General features: G+C 42.1%; 2 long non-coding RNA genes across 2 annotated transcripts; both read left to right on the top strand.

Annotated features, from left to right (window-relative positions):
• The first annotated feature begins 4,081 nt into the window (after window positions 1–4,081).
• LOC148836443 (uncharacterized) lies at window positions 4,082–7,518 on the top strand. The gene is made up of 3 exons (XR_016090933.1): window positions 4,082–4,253; window positions 5,527–5,619; window positions 6,917–7,518. It is a non-coding gene; the product is annotated as an uncharacterized LOC148836443 (long non-coding RNA).
• Window positions 7,519–9,726: 2,208 nt separating this feature from the next.
• On the top strand, window positions 9,727–16,548 carry LOC148836442 (uncharacterized). The gene is made up of 3 exons (XR_016090954.1): window positions 9,727–9,805; window positions 11,896–12,070; window positions 16,203–16,548. It is a non-coding gene; the product is annotated as an uncharacterized LOC148836442 (long non-coding RNA).
• The last annotated feature ends 5,612 nt before the right edge of the window (window positions 16,549–22,160 follow it).

The raw sequence follows: 22,160 nt of genomic DNA, 5'->3' as shown, positions 1-22,160 counted from the left end.
TGTTTCATATTTGCAAGTCGTATTCTTGCAAAATGCTTCTCTGAGAGAACCAATTGTGTGAAACAACAACCACGTTAATTCACATGTGGGCATATACTGTATAACAATTTTAAAGCTTTTTGAGGTAACAGGTGATAGGTTGGGCTCAAAGAAACACCTATATCTGGTTGCTTTTCACAATTTTGTCACAAATAAAAATGTTGTTCCTGCACCGCAGTTCTGCACTAATTTGTAGTTTTAAACGAATATTCTTAAAATATTTAAGAAGCTGATTCTCCTTTATAATTATTTATAGATAATTTTCCCCACCAAACTAAGACTGAATGTGAAGAGAAGGTAAGTGTGACAATCTACCTAGCTGTGACAATGCAGATTCATAGTATTAAGTATATTTGTTCATTTTTGTGCATTCTAGGTGTTTACTTTAGTTAAAGTTAGTCGCTGCACATACTGTATAGTCTTGGTACTGGTCCTTGGTACTGTACTGTCTTGGTCATAATGACTCATTGTAATCAGATTCATTTAAATTTTTTAAGGCTTCATACTGCAATAATGGAACAATTAAAGTTTTCAAAGAAAGGAGTGTGCTGCAGTGCTGTGTTGCTGACAGCAGTGCCCTGTGCTGCAGTAATGTGTTGCTGTAATATCTTAGGGAGCCAGCATGGATGATGTCCAGTATGCTGCTCTGGAGCTCTCTGCCAAACCTCCCCAGAAGAAACAGAATAAACGGAAGAAGAGAGTGAAGGACATGGATGTTATTTACTCTGACATCAGCCATTCTCAGCCTCACAGGAGCCGCACGGAGGCCTGAGGAGCAACCAAGCCTGTGAGCCAAGGAATTCACCTGGTCAGGTTCAGTCTTTGTCTGGATGGAGTTTGCATGCTTGCTCTGATTTCCTCCCGCTTACAAAGAGACAACTTTTTAACTGGATAGAAGGTACTGGATCTGTGGTTCATTGCAAACTTTATGCTACTGTACTTTTTCCAGTTCCTAATAAACTCCAGTTAATGTAAATTCTTTTTTGCTCTAGCAGTGTCTCGGTTTACACATTGTGCATTGTAGCAGAGACCCAATTATTTGCCCACTGATGCACGACAGTAAATCACAGAACAGTCTCATACACCAGTCAATCATGTGTTATTAAAAAGCCATGTTCCCAGCTGAGGTTTTTAACAAACTCATCTAGATTTTTGTCAAACCCGCGAGCTTTAAGTGTTGCTTCTCGAATTCATTAGAAATACATTATCTTTTTGGGAATTAATACTTATCTGGTTGCAGTTTTACATCGCTCTATATAATATATAATGGCAACAGATATTAATCAGCTTTGGCCATTTCACAGTGATGTGTGAGAATCGTCTAAAGAGATTTCTAATTTTGCCTTTTGTGCATTTAAAGTCAATATTAGCGGCGATGGATAGCTGTTTCGACTTCTTCAGTGTGGCATAGACAATTTTGACTAGTTCTAACTTGCTTATGTGTATATAATTTATACACACAAAAGGCCAAATAAGACTTCTGTGAAATCAGTTCTCTCTGTTATGAAACTATCAGTTAATATATTAATACTGTTCATGTACTGTGCTGTTCAAAACATCACTATTTGTTTTGTGTGGTTTGAGAAAAAACTGAAAGAAAATTTGTAAATAACACTGTGGCATGAAACTAAAGAAAGTACATTTTGTGCAACATCAATATAATAATTTAATACATCAATTATTTGCAAGTACTTATAAATGAAATTGCATAAATCTCTCAGATTACTCCAAAGTTTTATGAAACTATTTAATACTATACAAAAATTTTTGAATGCATTATTACACTTTAAAATAATCAAATATTTTATAAATACCAGTCTACTTTTTTGTTCCTGAATGTAAATTAGTCCTATCCTATATCTCGTGTTCGTTAAATTCAGGTTTTAGTTTCATTCAATACATGAATAATTGAAGAGACTCTTATGCTTTCTATTTCATAACATATGCAGCCCTGTTCAAGGTTTTGTTCGCTTTGGTAATAACAAAACGTCGCATATTTCAATTGTGTTCTTTTAAGATGGATTTTCTTCTATATGTAATTGCTTTTTTTTAAAAAAAGTACTGACTATGTCAATGTAATAGTCAGGATAAAACTGAAATAAGGACACTAGTCAGAGTAAAGAGGAGGTTCATTTGACAGTGAAATATAGGCACTTCTTCATATTGCATATAGATCTAAAACACTAGAGGGTCCTACATTACAAATTCTAAGATTTTTGAATCAATATGTTAATAACCCATCTGCCAAAAGGGCAGGATGAGAAAAAATTTTAAGGGCTTTATATCCCGATAGTAGGCTTTCTGCTGTTTGTTTTACTTCTCTAATTGTGAAAAATCTATTAAAATATAATTTATATTAGCTAACATTATGACTGTATAATGAACAGTAGTTAATTTCTAATCTAACACTGCAACACGTATTAGACTGTTCTTATATAAAAATAAAATTGCAAATAGAAAACATGTGATTAAAGGGCTGTTTAGCAGATCAGGTCTTTCTAAAACTGCATTCCCATGCTTTGTGTAACTAAATAATTGCCTATAATAGTAACTAGAGCCAATAAACAGGATGTCATACCACAGATATGTGACATGTCTGTGGTTTCATACCTCAGAATGTGACCCAGCATATACAGACCTGTCTCATGCTGATTTTCCGTGACAGGTTGTGAAAACTGTATTAATAATAGATGTAGCCTGTCTTGTGGGCTATCGCATCTATAGAAAAACACTATTTTCGTTAGTATCTATGTTACGCTTTTGGGCTGCTGTTGACCTTAAAACAATAAATTACTGTCCTGGTGCTGTTTGTTGTTAATGTGAGTCTCTCTAGACTGCAGAATATAGTACTAATGTTTTATTCTGTGTTTATGGAGCACAGAAGGAAATCAAAACATATTTGAATAGCTTTTCGACTATTGAAAAGCCTCCTTTTGCTGTGGTGCCCAACATCATTTGTAGTTAATAATAATAATTTACTCTTATATAGTGCTTTTCTGGACACTCCACTCAAAGCGCTTTACAGGTAATAGGGACTCCCCTCCACCACCACCACCACCTGGATGATGCGACGGCAGCCATAGTGCACCAGTACACTCACCACACACCAGCTATCAGTGGGGAGGAGAACAGTGATGAAGAGAATTCACAGATGGGGATTATTGGGGGACCATGATTGGTAAGGGCCAATGGGAAATTTGGCCAGGACGCTGGGGTAACAGCCCTACTCTTTTTGAGAAACATCCTGGGATTTTGACCACAGAGAGTCAGGACCTCGGTTTTACATTTCATTTGAAGGACAGCACCTTTTTATAGTATAGTGTCCCAGGCAGTGTCCCACACAGACTGCAAGGTGAGCGCCCCCTGCTGGCCCCACTAACACCTCTTCCAGCAGCAGCCTTCCCATCCGTTTTTCCCAGGAGGTCTCCCATCCAGGTACTGACCAGGCTCACACCTGCTGAGCTTCAGTGTGCTGCCAGCTGTACATTGGAGGATGAGGTAAAGGTAAAACATTGACAGTAATTGAGAAGCTCTAAACATGTACATAAGAACCTAAGAACATTTACCCATGTTCTAATCACTTCAGAGATCCATTAGAGATTAAGTCCAGAGTCTTAATCTCTTAATTGCCCTGTGATGGCCGATGATGCCGGATCCTTACCCGGCACACAACAGACATAAGGCACAGGGTACACCCTTGACATGATGCCAGGCCACACAGGGCAATTGAAAGATTAATTGGAACAAAAATTTAGGAGACTCTGGTCTTCATCTCTAATGGATGAGAATTTTCCTGACTTGCTTAACTGACCAATACCTACAGGTTACGAAGGGTGTGAGACTAAATGGACTTGGTCTGTAAGACTAAATGGAGTCGGTTTCTCCGGGACAGCGGATGGAGACCGCCGTCTCTAACGGCGGCACGTTCCCCACCACTCGGTGACTGAGAAGCGATTACATCACAGCTTGAACCTAGAACTACATTACCCAGATCGCATTGCAGGAGACTGTCACGGGATTGACAGCGAATCATTCCCGTCCCTCCCACAGACACACCCGCGTGTTATGTAGCCGGTTTTGTAAGCGATTGCTCACACAAACAGGCGAGCTTTCCGGTTTTTGGGGTGTCCAGATACTGACAAATAGTCCCCGGCAGCGACTCGCACACCGAGGCACACGAACACTCACCGAGATGGTGTGACTTCTCATTAAAGGTAGACGCTTCTGTTACAGCTTTTGCACAATTTCTGTTCGGTTTCTCGTTTTGTATTCTCCCCACCCATTTTTCAAAAGATCTAATGTTGGAATATGTGGCGGTCCATTCCGAAATGGTTTTCGATGTCCAGAACTTTACAATACCGCCAGGAAATGGATTTAAAACAGATCCGTTTTCGGTTATACTAGAATAATTTCAGTTTGGCGTTTGGCAGTGACAGGTCTCGTATCCTGGATTCAACACCTGAACAATCCGCAGAGGGAGCTTCTTAGCTGAGGGTTTTTTCAGTTGTTCGGTTAAATGCTTTAGATTTTTTACTTGTTTTTATTAACACTGCTCTGTTATTGTATTCATTGTTTTATTTATCCTTTTCTTTTCCCACTTAGTCCAATAGATCGCAGTCTTTGGGGTTTTCCCGGGGTACCAGGTTCTGTACGACAATTACAGAATTGGGGGACAATTGTCAGTTGGTTTTAAGTTCATAATGACAGGCATGATAACGGATGTACTGTAATTTAGTAATATTTTCTGTTTTAGACGGTTTCAAATTTTCGTTCAGTCCTTAAAACTTTACAAGGCGTTTCTTATGGGTATCAAGCCCGCACCGGTTCCTGAGTGTCACATGGAGGTGTGAAATCTGAGCTAACCGGCTGGACTTCAGCAGAAGGAAACAAAACACGGTTGTCGTGAGCCTGGTAAAGTGTTCTCAACCTGCCTGTCCGTCATAAATGGATTCACCTTGTAGAGCTGTTTAGAGATTAGCGTGCTGGGATGCTTAGGTTGTTTTTTTAGGGTAACCCACAGATTATCAGTGAGGGTTCAGTCCTGCTGATTGGCCAGCCATGACTCAGACGTTGTGACTGTTTTAAGCTACAGTGACTATCCAAAGTATCCACCGCCTTGGACATGTTCACATTTAATGGTGTTACAATATGGAATCGTCGCGTATTTAATTGGGATTTTTTTTACCACTGATAGAAACACTCTATGATGTCAAAGTGAAAACAAAATTCCACAGATCCTCCTAAATCTAGCAGAATTACAAAACAGAAAAGAACTGCTTGCGTAGGTGTTCACGCTCCCTTTGATCATGTTTGGGTAGAAGCTCCTTTGGCAGAAATGATTGACAGCAGCGAGTCTTGACAGTCACGGTACACGTCCGCGCAGGACTTGGGGCTGATCGCCGGGGAGAGTCCTGTCACGGTATTTCTGTAGAACAACATGAGCCCATTTGCCAAACCAGACTCCAAAATCCTTCCTTCCTCCTCCAGCCTGCAGCTTCGTGGCCAGGAAAATCGCGGCCTCCATCGCAGAGAGGGAGCAGCCGGAGAAGCCCGATTTTTCGTCATGTAAGCCTGCGAAAGGTGAGTGTGCTGCCCCCTACTGGTGAGTGTGTGTAAGTGGTTTCACGAAGGGACACATGAACACACCAGTGAGGAGACAAATGTCACATTGTTCAACATCTAACACAGTTTTGTATATTTTTTCTCTCTTCCTAACTTCAAGGCAACCAAATGTAATGACTGTATGAAACTCATCTAAGAGATTCAGTTAACCTTTGGTGTCCGTCTTCTGTATTGACACAGAAGATAAAAATATTTTTATCTTTTTCTATTGCATCATAAAGTAATTCCCTTTCATTTCACAATACAGTGTCTGATTTGACTTTGAAAGGAGGAAATACATTTGCCAAAGCCAGCTTTGGGTTTATTAACTTTATTAAAGAGGGTTCAGTGTTGACCTCAGTAGGTCGTTTATATGACTTGGTCTCAATGTTTACAATCCAGAACACGTCACTGGGTTACATCGTTGATCAACTTAATTGATGAGACTGTAAAAAGTCTAGAAACTTGTTTTCATCCTTTTAACTCACCTATGTAAAACTATAAAGAGTCAGAGCTGCAGCCACAACTGTAAGCAGAACTTTTTGCACACACATATCAATACATCCACTAAAAAAGTAGGTCCCCATTGAATACTTTACAAAATTACACTAGGAGTTAGGGCAGAGTCAATCTTTGGCTCCTTAAATTGAATACAGTTATTGCCCCAAGTATTCCTGATGGGATCTTTTTTGTACAAGATGTAATTCAAATGGGAATTATTTAGCCCGATTTTTCATGTAAGCCAGCTGTGAGTGAGTTTGCTGCCCCCTTCTGGTGAGCGTTTGTATGTGGCTTCATGAAGGGATAACACAATTTGACTGTTGGACACCAGGGCACACAAGACTTCCTAACGTCAGTGCAACCAGATGTAAGGATTTTCTTTTGTAGAAAACTAATCTCAAGGATTTAGAATCAACAGCTCTTTGTTGTTGAGGTTTTGTTTTACAGGTCTGGTATCAATTGCAGATCGCATGCAAATATTAAATTACTATTAATGGTTCACGTTTTACACTTTTTTTATGATATAACCCTGATAAGAACATATTCTCCTTTACAATGATGACCTGGATTATGCCTATTTATATGTCAGGGCATCTGCTGAAGCAACTGGAGTGAAATACTCTGCAGAAGAAGTTGACTTAGAGTCTGAAAATATTCAGCATAAGAACTTAAGGTTATTTTCAGAATGCTGCAGGGACAAACCAATAGAAATACTTTTTTTTTAAATTGTTTGTCACTTGTGTGCTCACAGCTGTGTTGTTTCATGTGTCCTCAGGTGAGAAACGGGAGGGGTCGGCGTCGGAGCAGGCAGCGGCGATGTTGACCTCTGACCCAGACAACAGCCCCGCATCTAGAGAGACAGCCGTCCAGAAGTGCGGTTCCTGAGGTTAAAGGTCACACTGGCTGTGGAGCTGGGAAATGGGGGGAGAGTCAGACATCTGTGCCAACCACAAAGTACTGACCTCTGTCTGACAACATCTGGACAACATCATAGGCTTGTAGCCCTGATCTCATACGAGAATTTTAAAATCCCACAATAAAAATAAAATCATTTCCATGACCCAACTAAACTTTTTATGACCCCATTAAGGCATAACCACCGGAACTTTCTTACACCATGTCGGACTGTGTCACTGAAGTGGCACAGCTCCACATGGAGAATAAACCATAACGGTCATATACGCTGAGGAATAATTTGGTCCCCAACTTCAGTTCCCCCCACTTTCCCCACAGCACATTGTGTTTATGCCCTTTGACCTTTCTGCTATACAGCAGTGGGTGACGGTCTTGCTCACCAACTCCTCCCTGCAGGAGCTGGGCAGGCCTGAAGGATTCTGCTATAGCTGAAGGAAAAACAATAAAGCCTTTTGTCTCACGGGCTTGGTGTCAACTTTTTATTCCTTATTGTCACGGTATAAAGGAAGCTTATTAGTTAACCATTACCAGAGTAAGGATTGAGTTTGCCTGACCTGTCATGAAAACCCGAGTTTTTCTGGTAGAGGGCTGAAGTATGCCACACAGAATTAAGACCTGGGAGGTCAGTCAGTGTTTTAATGTATCTATATCTTCAGAATATGTGTAACATATACGATGCATGACTTCCTGGAGAAATATTCCAATATGTTGCACAGCCTCCATGAGAGAAATCCCGTCACGCCGAAACATGACTGAAAGGAAAAGTGAGAATCTCCTGGAAAAGCAGGGGCAAAAATCATGATTTCCCCATTGGTTTCCAAAGGTAACCATGTTACAAGGAGTTTTCCAAAAGGAATATCTTCTACCATGGAACAAGTAATAGGTTTATTCCATGCTGAAAATAGGAGAAAGCAAACAATGTTTCGGCCGTGGAGCCTTCAGGTGTGAGAAAGACAGTCCTTTCAAAGAACTGTCTTTCTCACACCTGATGAAGGCTCCATGGCCGAAACATTGTTTTCTTTCTTCTATTTTCATCATGGAATAAACCTATTACTTGTTCCTTTGCAGCCTACGCATGCTGACACAGCTACCCACCTGAAATATCTTCTACCATGCCTCCTACACTCCATAGTACATTCTGAGCAAAGTGCTTTAAGTAGAGAATTCCTTTATTTTATATACACTTTTCACCTCTAAGGACACTAAGGCAATATAACATAGATGAGATAAGAAGGGATCCACTTCATCCACTGACATCTCGATGACTCTCAGCAGCCATCATGTGCCACCAGCCCTATTACACAGAGGTTATGAAAAACTGCATTGTGAATTAACTAGGACACTATTACACTTGTGAACAATATAGTGGGATCATTAGTCACCAAGCAGTCAGGACCTTGGTTTAACAGATCAATGATGCCTTCCTCAGCACAGTCACCATGCTGGGGTGCTGGTAATGGTAAATTCTTTTCCTGAAACAAGGGCGACATCTACTAGTCCACTAACACTACTTCTGGGAGCAACCTGGTTGTCCTCAGAGATCTGCCATCCCAGTACTGCGCAGGAGCAGCCTGTTGTAGCTTCTGAGGTCTGAGGAGATCAGGCTACAGGTTATTAACACGGCTGGCAGGGAGCAATGTGGGACCCAATCCTGTACTCCTGGATCCTCATGGTGCATTGCTTTGGCAGGACTGGATAGCAAACAGAGCTACCCAAGAACTGTGGCTCTCTCACAACACTGTGATCCCCCCATTATGACCCCCAACTCACTGTGTTTTCTAACATTTGCATCTACAGAAAAGTGTGCATTCTATCGTCATGTAAATCTGGTTGAAGGTAAGATTTTTCCCCATGTATGAATCAGGGACTAGAGCTCCAGTGCCCTCCTCCTTTGAGGATCAATTCAGCTATAAAGCAACAACACAATCAGTTCTGTCACTTAGATTACTTGTTTCAGGGTCCAGGGTTAGGGAAATGTGTATCAAATGGTAGCTCTGAAGTGAAAAACAAGTGACTTTGGATAAATGTCTCAGCCAAATAAATAATTGTAATTGATTTATTGGAAGGTGCAAAGTGCTGTAATGGTAGATAGGTTGACTTCTACTTCTCTAAACCAACGGTTCCCAACTGTTCCTGGACTGGAGAACTCCTCTGTCTACTGGTTTTTGTTCCTGGACGTTAAATCTCCACAGTTAATTGATCTGCTTCCTTCTTTAGACTACTGGTTTGCTTGTTTCTGCTCTTAGTCCTGAGTGCCAAGTGTATCTCACTTCAAAGGCTCTGTCTCAAACAACTTCAGTGTGGAGGGCTGTAAAAACTCTTGGCTCACCCTTGTTTCTGCTTAAACAACTGTTAATCGGAGCTCAATTTCTAAACAGACAGGTGGGAGTAATAGTTTATCAAACGCTGCTGTGGATTTTGTTTTCTTGCTAGGGAAGTCCCATCAGTTACATTTCAGGCAACACATCTGAAACTCTGCAATTGCTACAGGATTGACTCCAATTACAAATGCTATTTTTTAAAAAGCAGAACACAACTTTAAGAATGAAAAGGTGAGCTCGATGTCCCGTGATTAAGAATATGAATAAACCAACACTCTCCTCTTCATCACTGATGCGCCGCGAACTCCCACTCTGTGACGACAATTGTGCGCGTCGGACGTCTGTCATCGGAGTGCGTCTGTTATTGTTAGCAGAGAGTGGTGTGGCACAATGTCTGAAGTCAGCGTGCCTGTCAAAACTGAAGAGAGGTAAGATGTACTTCAGAGAAGTATTCGTACTCGTTTAGCTATCGTCTGTCATAGCGAGTGCTGTATGGAAACTAGGGCAACCAGCACTGATGCAAAAAACGGTGAGACTCACGGTGCCATCGAAAAGTACCAGCGTAATTAAGTGATACCTTTAAATTGTTTTGCTTTATTGTTTACATACATCCTGTTTACTGATGTAGCTCTAGAAGTGGCTGGGTGGTGTTTCCTGTCATTGACAGAGGAAAGCTTGCCCTCTAAAAAGGCGATGTGCTTCTCGGACGCAAAAATGTATTGCTCATGTCCTTGCACTGAAAAGTGTTATCGGTTTTCCTGTGGTTAAATCGCACGTCGTAATTGCATTTCGGTTAAGGGGTATACGTGCCTCTAATCGCAGCAGGGACTCATTCAAACTACACCCGAGATCAGCTTGTAAACATCACCCGCATGAGTAATCGGAAAACGGATTCAAACGCAGTTGAATGTGCATCACAGTCTCGCTTTGGCGGTGTCCTTAAGATCCCAGCACCAGAGCATCCCTCAACACCCTTTACAACAGGACACCTAGTGTTCAACTCATAATAATTTTTGCTACTTTGAAACCATTTTTGGTGAAGAAAGAACAGTAAGGAAGATATAACAGATATCTTCCAGGTGGATGCTGCACATTGGTGGTTGTAAAGCGCTTTGAGTGGAGTGTCCAGAAAAGCGCTATATAAGTTTAAGGACTTATTATTAATTATTATACCGCGTTAAGAACACTGGAGCTCCAAGACTAATAAAACAGGCAAATGGGCAAGATGTTAAACAAATTTTGGAAATGAAGCATAAGACCATGCAGTTTATTTTTGCTATCAAAATCCAACCTACTTGTACTTCTTTATATAAAAGTCATTTCTGCAAATTAATGCAACCAAGTGTGATCTAAAGATATCAATAATTTTTGCTTTTGACAATAATGTGATTTGAATAGTGAGTGATGAGAGTACTAATACTGAAATTTGCAAACGAACGCATGCTGCTGCTGTGTCCACTAGGTGGCGTTGTGACTCCACAGCACACGGAAAGTCTTTGGTCCGCAACATTCAGTCCTCATCCTTTTTAGTTTTTTGTGCCCATGTCGGGCAGAGCATTGTTTTTTTCATCGAAAAAGCCATCAAAGACAGACTTTCAGTAAAGATGCATGGCACAATTTTCCACTTTTGTCAAAAGCCTATCTAATTTATTGTGGAATTATTAGATGCCTGTAAGTGGAAAATGCAGACCAGTGTGTCATTGCAGCACAAGCAGATAGCTGCTGAAAGGCACAGTTTGACATGAGTTAACTTGTATGCAGCTCATTCCCCTCTCGGATCAGCACAGCGATCCAGACAGGCCTCCTGAATTCAGGTAGATGCACAGTTCATGCACAGTTAAAAACAGTTTTTACCCCAGTATTGACTACAAAAACTGAAATGAGTCATAAAGTCTTCACGCAGTTTTAGTTTGAGTTTAGTTTAGTCTGTCACTGTACAGCATTCCAGTTCAGGTTTGATTGTACCTTATATACAACACACAACATTTTACAAATGTAAATCTCAAAGCAGAGGTACCGTACATTAACCACTGTAATTACTAACGGATCACAAAAGATCCTCGTCTCGCAATCAAATTGGTGATCAAAAATAAAACATCCTGTTTAACTGCAAGTATCTGTTGAACTAACGATGTTCTCTCTTAACAGCCTGTATTGGCCTGTCTTCCGTAAGTACGCTCCTTCCCACCCCAGAATGGGATCTGTATTCATGTTAGATTGGCATCAACTAGGGGCGGAGCAGTGGCTCTGTGGGTAAGGATCTGCGCCTGTAGCTGGAAGGTTACCAGTTCAAATCCCGCGGCCGTTGGGCCCCTGAGCAAGGCCCTTAACCCCAGCTGCTCCAGGGGTGCTGTACAATGGCTGACCCTGCGCTCTGACCCCAAGCTTCTCTCCCTGTCTGTGTGTCTCATGGAGAGCAAGTTGGGGTATGCGAAAAGACAAATTCCTAATGCAAGAAATTGTACATGGCCAATAAAGTGATCTTATCTTATCTTAACTCTTTGTGCTCTGCTCTCAGGGGGGAGCTGTGCGGCAGCGGGGCAGCAGATCCTGAGATGACGGATTTCGAGCGGGGGCTGATCGTGGGCTACCACGAAGGTGGGAAGTCCTTGGCGGAAATCGTGGAGATCACGGGGCTGCCCAAACGCGCGGTGAAGAAATTCCTGGGAGACTGGAAGAGAGGAGCTGTTGATGTAAGAATGACAAGGCTTGGCAGTCTGCTTCAGTTCTGGCTTTGAAAAATGCATTCTGAATTGGACTGAACCTGGTCAGAGCTCTGCAGTCCTTATGGTCATGGCTTAAATATAATATGGTCTGTGGCTATGAACCCCTTAGCTTCAATAAGCAATATATTAACAACCCAAGTCTTCCAGGTTCTGTACACTATAGCTTACATTGGGCCTTTTTATAGAACTGTATATGGTAGCCTACTTTTATAGTAGTTCAGGTGGGTAGCTGTGTCAGCATGCGTAGGCTGCAAAGGAACAAGTAATTGGTTTATTCCATGTTGAAAAGAGAAGAAAGAAAACAACGTTTCTGCCGTGGAGCCTTTTTCAGGTGTGAGAAAGGCTCCACGGCTGAAACGTTGTGTTTCCTTTCTTCTGTTTTCAGCATGGAATGAACCTATTACTTATACTTTTATAGCATCCTGGTAAAACATGCCACCTTATTTTCTATTCATATTGTTGTAAATGAAGGGTTATGAAATTAGAGAATAAGCAGGAATTTAACTGAGCAGATAAATCAATAAATAAAATAAATGATCATCACCACCCACTTGTAAATTATTTTTCTAAGAATATACCCAAGCAGTTGATCTAGTTAGAGGCACATTAATTCTTTGTCCTGTGACACAGCCTTGGTGAAAAGAGTAATAATTCAGTTAAACAAATATTTATTAACAATGACAATGCACACACTATACTACACACCACATCAACTTACAACAGTACATGTTTACAGACAAGGTGTCCCAGAGGCCTAAAATCCTAACTATCCAGGAAAATCCCAGACATTTACCAAATATTCAACTCTTAACACCTGCCAGATTAAGAGATAAACTGTCTTCTAAACTAAATAAACAAGAACCTCTTGCCTGGCACACATCTTATTTTGTCTCCCATCTTTCTTCATGTTTTGTCCTGTGCTTTGCCTCTATTCTGTCTTGATCTGATCTTATCTGGTGTCTTTCTGGACTGTGGTTTGACACTCAATCATTTACACAGAACTTAATTCACTAAGGTAAATCAGGATAAACTTTACGATTGCTTTGATCAGTGAATCTGGACTACCTACTACTACCTACCTACTATCCCTTTGCTTTGAAGCTGAAAATGTTGATACTAGCCAGGTGTTACCCATTGTGTCTAGTTTCTTTTGAGGCACATCCATAGCCACCTACAGCTGTAATAATATGCATCTTGAATACAATTTTCTGTGCTTGATTTAGTTTTTAGTTTGGGGATCATAATTATAAGACGTATCAGTTAATATCAAATAAATCAGGTCCTGACCCCAGGTTGTTATTCGCACCAATTGTAAAAACTCACAATATTCATGCAGGGAATACCATGTGTTACACGGCACATCCATTCTTTCTTTTTTTTTGCACAGTTTGGTAAAGGCAGCTGTTTATTACAGTGAGTTACGTAAATGTACTACACAGCGTCTAGGGCTATATACAGATATTTATAATTCTATGAGGAACAGTGCAGTATTTGATGTTAAAGAGGTTCACATAGGCAATGGTGTTCACTGCAAACGATGGAGCAGAGCATGGAGGTTCATTCCATGCTGAGAAGTGTCAAGAGGAAACACAACATTTCAGCTCTGTAGTCTTCTTGGGGTGTTTCGCACAGCTGAAACATATTTCACCTTCCTCTTTTCTACTATTCAGTATGGAATGAGCCTCCGCTTGTTCATTTGATGTGGGAAGACAGTCTAACACTTCTGTTGAAGCACTCACAGCTATCTGGTGTTCAGCTTTTCCTGTGTCCCAGTGGGGTTTGCCCAATTCACGAATGTACTGTGTCTGCTATTGTGTTGCATTGTAGCTGACTGATGTTCGTCTTACCAAAGAAGGCAGCGCAATTAACAAGCCACATACTTTGTGAGTTTTATTTTTTAAGAAGGATGAAAGCCTATATTATGAAATCTTGCAAATGAGTATTCGATTGCAGGAGCGACTCATGCTTTTTTGCATTGTGCTCAGAACGGGCAGGACGAAACTGAGGCACAACGAGGCTCAGCTGACTGCCTTGCACAAACCGGACAGAAATAACCTAACCAACGAGATAAGGCAAATAAACCCGCAAATATTCCTTGTAAAAATAAAACTAAGAACTGGCACTTGCGCTTTTTTAAAGCTGCTTCTGTCAACTAGAAACATTTCCGCAATCAGTATCAAGTTCTAAAATGTGCAGTAAATAAACATACTGTGAAAATAATGGTTTTCTCTGGGTGGTGTTGAGAAATAGTCTTAAGGGCTTGTGTCTTTTGACAGGAGGGTTTTAAAACCAGGGTGTGGACACTGCTGCTGTACTGGAGGGGCACCAGCAGACAGAGGTTTATCAATGGGTCCCTGAAGATGTACACAGCAAGAAATGGCACAAAGTCTGTTTTCTATAAATCACTTGGGATAAAAGTGTCAACTAAATAAAATAATAATAAACACAAGTCTGGGATACTAAATTCATTGGATATACTAATGTCTATGCGAGACTAGTTCTACATGCAGTTATGTCAGTGTATTCTGAAGACTTCTTGTTAGTGCAATGAGAGTGTGGCTAAAATTAGTTTTGCTATACAGTAGATGTGAACTATAGATGGAGGACACAAATGATGCTTGAAGAAGGTATTTTTGGAGCTGCAATCCCACACCCTGACTTCTACTGTGCATTCATTTTAACCAAGAGCTCCCCCCTTCTCGTACTAGTGCACGTAATTCCTGTGTTTTGTTCATGCTTTGCTATGTTTAAACTATGCTTGTAGGGTTTCCTGAGGGTAGTTTTATGTAAAGGATCATTCACATAGATATCTTTAGGCGAGGTGATTAAATATACTGAATTTGTTTTTCAAAAAAGGCACTTCCTGTTGCAAGTGCTCTTATTTAAAGTGTTTGAACTGTGACTGATGCAGCCTCTGTAATGCCAATGAACAGAGAGAGAAGGGTTATAACTGCCCTCCCCCCCCGTACAGTAACTGGAACTCCAGTTACGTGGACAACTAGCAGCCTCACAAACAAGTTAGTTCAGATCTGCGGTACTGTTGTGTATTTATTCTTAAATGCACAACAATCCCACAACATTGCAGCACTGCAGCATAATACCACAATATGCTGTATCCAGTATAACTAACCATGCACTGACTGCTTCGTCATGCAAGAAAGCAGGGCAGACAGAAGTAGCTGAGCCATGAACTGGCAGTGTTTTGAATTAGGAACAAGTAATAGGTTTATTTCATGCTGAAAAGAGAAGAGGGAAAACAGCGTTTCGGCTGTGAAGCCTTCTTCAGGTGTGAGAAAGACAGGGCAGACAGCAAAGAAAAGATTTAGAGGAAGGCATAGTGGGTCGCAGCAGAAGTGAGTTGAAGTAGTTCAGGCGGGTAGCTGCGTCAGCATGCGTAGTCTGCAAAGGAATCAGTTCAGTCCAGCTCCTTTGTTTGCTCATAGTGAAAGACTGCATTGCATTTGCAGGTGCAGTTTCTCAATCACCAGCATACATGCACGTTGGCGGTCAGAATGGCAGTTGTGACAGATTACAGTAGCTGATACTGTATTTAATCTGCAGACTGCTAGCAGGGCCATCGAGAAAAGGACACCGGCTCGCTCATCATCATCATCATTTTCCACTGTTGGACAGTAGAGATAACAAGCGCCTGAGATAACTGGCTCATGAAGCGACATGGGCCCGGCTGACATCAAAACATCAAACCTGCCTGCTTTGAACCAGTTCTGAACACACCACCTCGGGGCAGCTTCAGTTCTCATCGAGCTGGGAATTAGTAACTGGCAGTGGGGTCAAGGCCTTGGCTGAATCCAGGTCCTGGACTGACATGAGCGAGTGGGGGGCCTGGCGGTGTGGTGGTCAGCTGCTCCATCGTCCTGGGCGTTGGCCAGTATACAGCCCACCTGTCCGCCCTGTGTTTGTGTGGTTTATTCCCAGGCACTCGAGCTTGCTCCTGTCTCCTGAAACAAGGCAGCTTGGATTTCGTTGTCTCTTCTAAAAGGTCTAAATAAACACGTTTCAAACTAGGAGTCAAATGAGTGCGAGGACAAACGAATCAAGTCCAGGAGTGAGTGAAGCGCGCTGTGTCTCTGTGTTGCAGGCGTACACGGGCATCTACAAGGATGCCAGCGCAGCAGGGAAAGAGAGCGCGGACAGCGGGAGCGATGACTGAAGCCAGAGCAGGCGGATCTCACAGACAGACAGACTTCCTGTTGGTGCTGCTCCCTAGGCCGGCAGCGCTGGTCTCCCTGCTTTTCGCCAGTGTCGTCACGTTCTCGTGTGGGGGCACGAGAGGGAGGGGGAACTTTGTAAAGTTGCTCTTGAGATATGTGTCGTATGCAGACCTTACATATTGTTTGTTTTTTATTTTTTAATTTGTATTTGTACTGCAGGCATGCAGCGTACCTGAAGACACTAATGCCAATAAAGATTTCTACCTTGGAGTATCTGGGAGATTGAGTTCTTAAACATTGCAGAAACAAAGAAACTGTTTCACTGGAAAGCCGCTGTCTGTGCAAGGTGTTTCTTCCACAGAGGTGTGGGTTACATTTAAGTCTCTTTGGCTGTCCTCACCTGGGGGTGTAATTGTAAATCATGAGTTACAGAATTGATGGGCTGTTCCAGGGTGCTCACAGCTGTGTGAACCAAAAGACGCGGGAGATGGCCTCTGTGTCTATTGTGGGCAGACAGTAGGGAGAGGGATGTTCTAGGTTTGTGTTTTGACATGTAAGGATAACGCACCCATTCTCCAGTAGTCACGGTGATGCCAGAAACAGTGAGGAGCTCCTTTAATCTAAACGGCAGGTACTGTAGATTCGGTTGCCTTGTGCTTTAGGCTGAGGAGAGGGATCAGTAGTTTAAGTTCAAAGTTTATTGTCATTATACTCATACACAGGTATATGGTATAACGAAATGCTATTTAGCTAGCTCTCAGACAGTAAGCAGTACAAAAAATTGTATACAATTGTATAAGAAAAGAAAGAGACAACAATGTGCAAAACAACAACAGGTAACAGGTAATGTGCAAAACAGTTGTGCAAAATCATACATCAACAGAATGAAATAAAGGATAGAAGATTATGGGAAGTGAACTTCTTGACATGTGAGGTAGAGGTAGAGTTCGATGTGTGTTTGAGTTTTGATAGAGAAGGCACTGTGAGGGTTCCAATCGTGAGAGGTGAGAGAGGCTGGGAGTTTAATAGTTTGATAGTGCAGAGGTAAAAACTGTCTCTGAGTTTGGTAGTCTTGGCCCGAATGCTCCAGTACCGTTTTCCAGATGGTAGAGGGTCAATCAGTCTGTACCTGGGGTGTATGGGGTCTTTGATGATGCTTAGAGCTTTCCTCAAGCACCTTCTATCATAAATGTTGTCGAAGAAAACCCAGTCTTCACTCAGGTTAGGAGATTGTCAAACCACTGTACTGTTCACCACCCGCTGTAGGGCTTTGTGGTCAGCAGTACTGCAGTTGTCATATCACACTGTGATGCAACATGTCAGTGTGCTTTCTGTAGTGCATCAGTAAAAGTTAGTGAGGATCTGGGGAGATATCTTAGCTTTCTTCAACCGTCTTAGGAAGTACAAGCGCTGTTGCGCTTTCTTATTCAGACAAGTGGCGTTGAAAGACCACGTGAGGTCCTTGTTGTCTTCACACCATGTTGTAAGGAGATTGACCTCCTCCCTGTAGGCCTTCTCATCACTGGTGGGGGACCCCAGTGTTCAGAGTTAGTGTGCTGGAGGTGTGGTTTCCAAACCTGACAGCCTGAGGTCTGCCTGTCAAAAAGTCCAGAATCTAGTTGCAGAGGGTGGTGTCAAGACCCAGTGCACTGAGTTTCTTGAGTAGTTTCTCTGGATGGTGTTAAAAGCTGAGCTGAAGTCGATGAATAGTAGCCTTGTGTATGTGTTCTTTTTATCCAGATGAGATAGGGCAGTGTGTATGGCAATGGAGATTGCGTCATCTGTGGATCTGTTGGGCCAGTAGGCGAATTGGTACGGGTCCAGTGTGTCTGGAATGGTGTCCTTAATGTGCCCCATGTCCAGCCTCGGAACGCATTTGATGATAACAGGGGTTAATGGCATCGGGCAGTAGTCATTCAGGTATGTCACTGTGGTTTTCTTCGGTATTGGGAAGATGGTGGTTGTCTTGAAGCAAGTGGGGACTACAGCTTGGGCCAGAGACATGTTGAAAATGTCTGGGAATACACCTGCCAGTTAATTGGCGCAAGCTCTGAGGACGCGACTGGGTATGCCGTCAGGTCCTGCAGCCTTGCTTCACTTTTAGCAGAGATATCCTCACCTCATCTGCAGACAGTGAGAGCAGCTGGTCAGCTGCGGGGGGTGCAGCTCTGTTGACTGGTTCTGTGTTGCTGGCTTCAAACCGAGCATAGAAGGTGTTGAGCTTGTTAGGCAGGGAGGCATCATGGGCAGGTGCACAAAAGTTCTTCCTTTTGTAGTCTGTGAGGGCCTGTATACCTTGCCACATGCGCCGTGGGTCATTAGTGGTGAAATGTTCCTCCAATTCTTGTTTGAGTATGTTTTGTGCATGTTTAATACCATTCTTTAGATTGATCCTGGCTGACTTTAGTTCTGATTTATTGCCCGATTTGAATGCTGCATCCCTTGCTTTGATTAGGATGTGATTGGGAGTGTTACATTTCCTGATGTAGCTAGTGACTGATGATGCATAGTGCTGTATGTCAGTGTGTGATCCCTGTGTGGCTGCCTCTTTAAACACATCCCAGTCAGTGCATTCAAAACAGTCCTGCAGGACTGATTCAGCTCCTTCTGGCCACACTCTCACCATTCTGACCACTGGTTTCACTCGCCTGTGCAGCTGTCTGTATGCTGTGAGGAGAAACAGAGTGATGTGGTCTCAGTTTCCAAAGTGGGGGAGGTGTACGGCCTTGAAAACATTCTGAATCTTAGTGTAAGTGTGGTCCAAAGTGTTTTCTCCTCATGTTTGGAAGGAAACATGCTGATGGTGTTTCGAGAGAATGGAGTTGACATTTGTGTGATTAAAGTCACCCGAGATGATAAAGGTTGTGTAGGGATGTGCAGATTTCCTGTTTTTTTATTGCAGTGTACAGTACCTCTAGCGCTTCTTTGCCATTAGCGTCAGGGGGGTTGTAGACGGAGGTGATAATAACAGTTGTAAATTCTCTCGGCAGATAGAAGGGGCGAAATTTGATCATTAAAAATTCCAGAGCGGGTGAGCAGTGTTTTGTGATGGTGAGCAGTACTGATGATGATGAAGTTTGGGTCAGTGATAAAAGATATTTAGGCTTATTTTTTAGCTGTATCAAGTTAATTTTACAAGCATCTGTAAAAGCAGTAGTCAGTATAATGAATTTCCTATTATTCAGATTCACCATATTTCGTGCCTCAAACATTTTATAGAGGCAAGGTGTATGACCCCCCTCTGAACACCTTCATAACTATAATGGGTTTTATGTTTTTATTATGAATAGTCTGGGGTTGCTAAAAAGCAAATTGTGTTAAATCTGATGGTGTGGCTTCTCAGTTTATGAAGGTGTTCGCCATTTCAGTGGCTTGCAATATCATGTTTCTGTATTCAGAGGGGGATGTTTAGGGCTCAGAAGTCATGTGATTTGTGGATTTTCTTAATGCAGCTCAGACATGAAGTGAAAAAGTGTGGTGCCTTTTATGTCAACTGTACAAGTCTGACGAGCTTGTTCACACATGGTTTAACTCATCCTGTCGTCTTCAGTCTGTTTCATCTGAATGACATACGTACTTGTGTTTCTACGACCTCAGAGCCTTTCTGTTAACCTTCTCTCCAGTGAAATCTCGACTTCCCAAGTGCCTCCTTCTCAGCACAGCTGTTGCTTAATAACTGGAAGAGCACATTTCTTTACCATAGTACTGTCTGCTGTAGTGTGTCTCTGTAAAAGAGGAACCCTGAGAAATGTGCGTGTGAAAAAACCACAGGTTCTTGTTCTCCACTGCATCACTTGTGCCAGATTTGTATAAACTGGTGAATTGTACTTCCCTCTGGCTTTCAAGCTGTATCTCAAGGGGTGCCTAGTTATTAGACAAAGTAAACTTCTGCTCCAAACTTCCTATGAGACTTTTCAAAAGGACAGGATTGTTAAAATCGCATTTAACTGGAAAAATGTTTATATTGACTGCCAACGCCTGCAAATGTCCAAATCCAATCAGCGCTCTTCCATTCCTGTGACTAATCTGTCTAAACGAGTCATTCTGATGCAATGACCGCAGGCTCATTTGTTCAAATTAGGGTCCTGTGTCATTTATCGATACTCATATCAAAATAACATTTAATATGTAAGTTTAATATATAATCAAAATGCGTAGCTGATGTGAAATGAAAATCGTTGTTAGAAAGGACATTGTTTTTTGTGTTCTCTAAGGAACAGTTCTGTCATGCTGTGTACAGTACTGCATTTAGCAACAGATGCTTTTAGCAAAGTGTGATGTTTCGTTCACCCTCTGTTCTTTCTTCTGAGGGAAAGGCTAACATCCTGGCTGTCCATGTGGCATTAAGGGCCTTACTTTTAATTTTCAGAGTCATTTTACCAATGTTGGTACAAACACCAGAATATGCAGATGGAAGGTCATTTTCCATTGGAGCTATACAGTACCTTTAATATCATGGCATAATACCTATAGCTATATCTCTAGGAACTGATTAAGTGCTATTGGAAATATAGTATCATTGACAGCTGTCAGGGTCCCCAGGAAATGCTTGTCAATGTTTTGCTGTCATTGTCTTTTAATGTGTTCTCACCGCCATCCTGTAACAGGGCTCCTCAAATTTAATTCTCAAGATTTACTTTTTTTGTTCTGGCAAATTTGTTCTTGCAAATATCCTGACCTGGTAAAGGCCCTAACTGCACAAGGGTGATAAAGACGAAAAACAATGTTTACCTTTCCCTTAAAGCTCTCTGCCAGAATCTGTCAGCAAGATAAAACACTTTTGAAAAAGTCATCCATTCATTCATGGGTTAATAATAAGAAGAGGGATCAAAGCAATATGCTGGCAAGGTTTGTGAGGGCTCTGTCAGAATGGGTGGGACCTGGGGTGATATTAGCAGAGAAGACTAAAATAACTGTGGACAAAGTTAGTTGACTGAATTGTAGGCACTGTCTTTTCCTTTTGGTGCTTCCCACTTGTACACAGCCAGTGTAACATTTCCTCCTGTATTTTCAGCTGCCTTGTAGAAAGACTTGCTGAAGAGGCAGAATAGCTTGTGCAAAGTGAGCAAGTGTATTCTGTTGGAGTGTGTGTTCTGTGTGGTTATTTGTTGTAGTTCATGTATCAAGGTAACGAAACAGAGAGAGAAAAGTTAGCAACCCCCACAAACCAAAAAGTTTGAGAGGGAGAGGTGTGGATAGTGTGTCTGATGCCACCATTCTTCCTCTTTGTGTTTCCTCTTCTTAGCTCTTGAGACAACTGACCACTGTAACTTGCTTCCCAGCTCACTCTCTCGTGCAAAACAGTACCAGAGACTTACTTAGAGGCTGTGTGCCAAGAGTCTCTGGGCTCATGGTTGCTCGGAGGACATGGTCCAAGAGTCTGTGGGCTCATCATCGCACAGAGGACATGGTCCAAGAGTCTGTGGGCTCATCATCGCTCAGAGGCCACGTGCTGAGAGTTTATGGGCTAAGTGAGAGGAAGAAGAGTCTTGCTAAGGTCGATAGTGGGGCTTCTGTGAGTGTTAACCTATAGTGTGTATCAATGTGCTGTCAGTTGCCCACTGTTTCCTCCTGCGTGTGGAAAAACGTGCTTTACAAGCTGTACATCCTGGGGGTGTCTGCTTCAGGGTCTGAGACTCTGAGACTCTGTGCGCACTGTGTGCTGCGGTCAGCTGCAGATAAGATCTCAACACCTCTGATGTGTTATCAAGTCCGCTCTCACACATGGTCTCCCAGCCTCGGGTAGGTTTGGGAGGTTCTGTGCAAGTGTGTGCATCTGGGAGGTGTGTGGTAGTGGAACTTCAGACTTAACCTAATGATTCTTCCACTTTATTTTGGTGGCAATGTATTTTCATGATGGCTACAAATCTGTAATAACCCCAAAG

The sequence above is a fragment of the Atractosteus spatula genome, chromosome 4, assembly GCF_055471065.1.
Source record: "Atractosteus spatula isolate fAtrSpa1 chromosome 4, fAtrSpa1.hap1, whole genome shotgun sequence".
Taxonomy (NCBI): domain Eukaryota; kingdom Metazoa; phylum Chordata; class Actinopteri; order Semionotiformes; family Lepisosteidae; genus Atractosteus; species Atractosteus spatula.
Note: the sequence above shows the minus strand (reverse complement) of the source record. Positions and strands in the feature narration are given on the sequence as shown.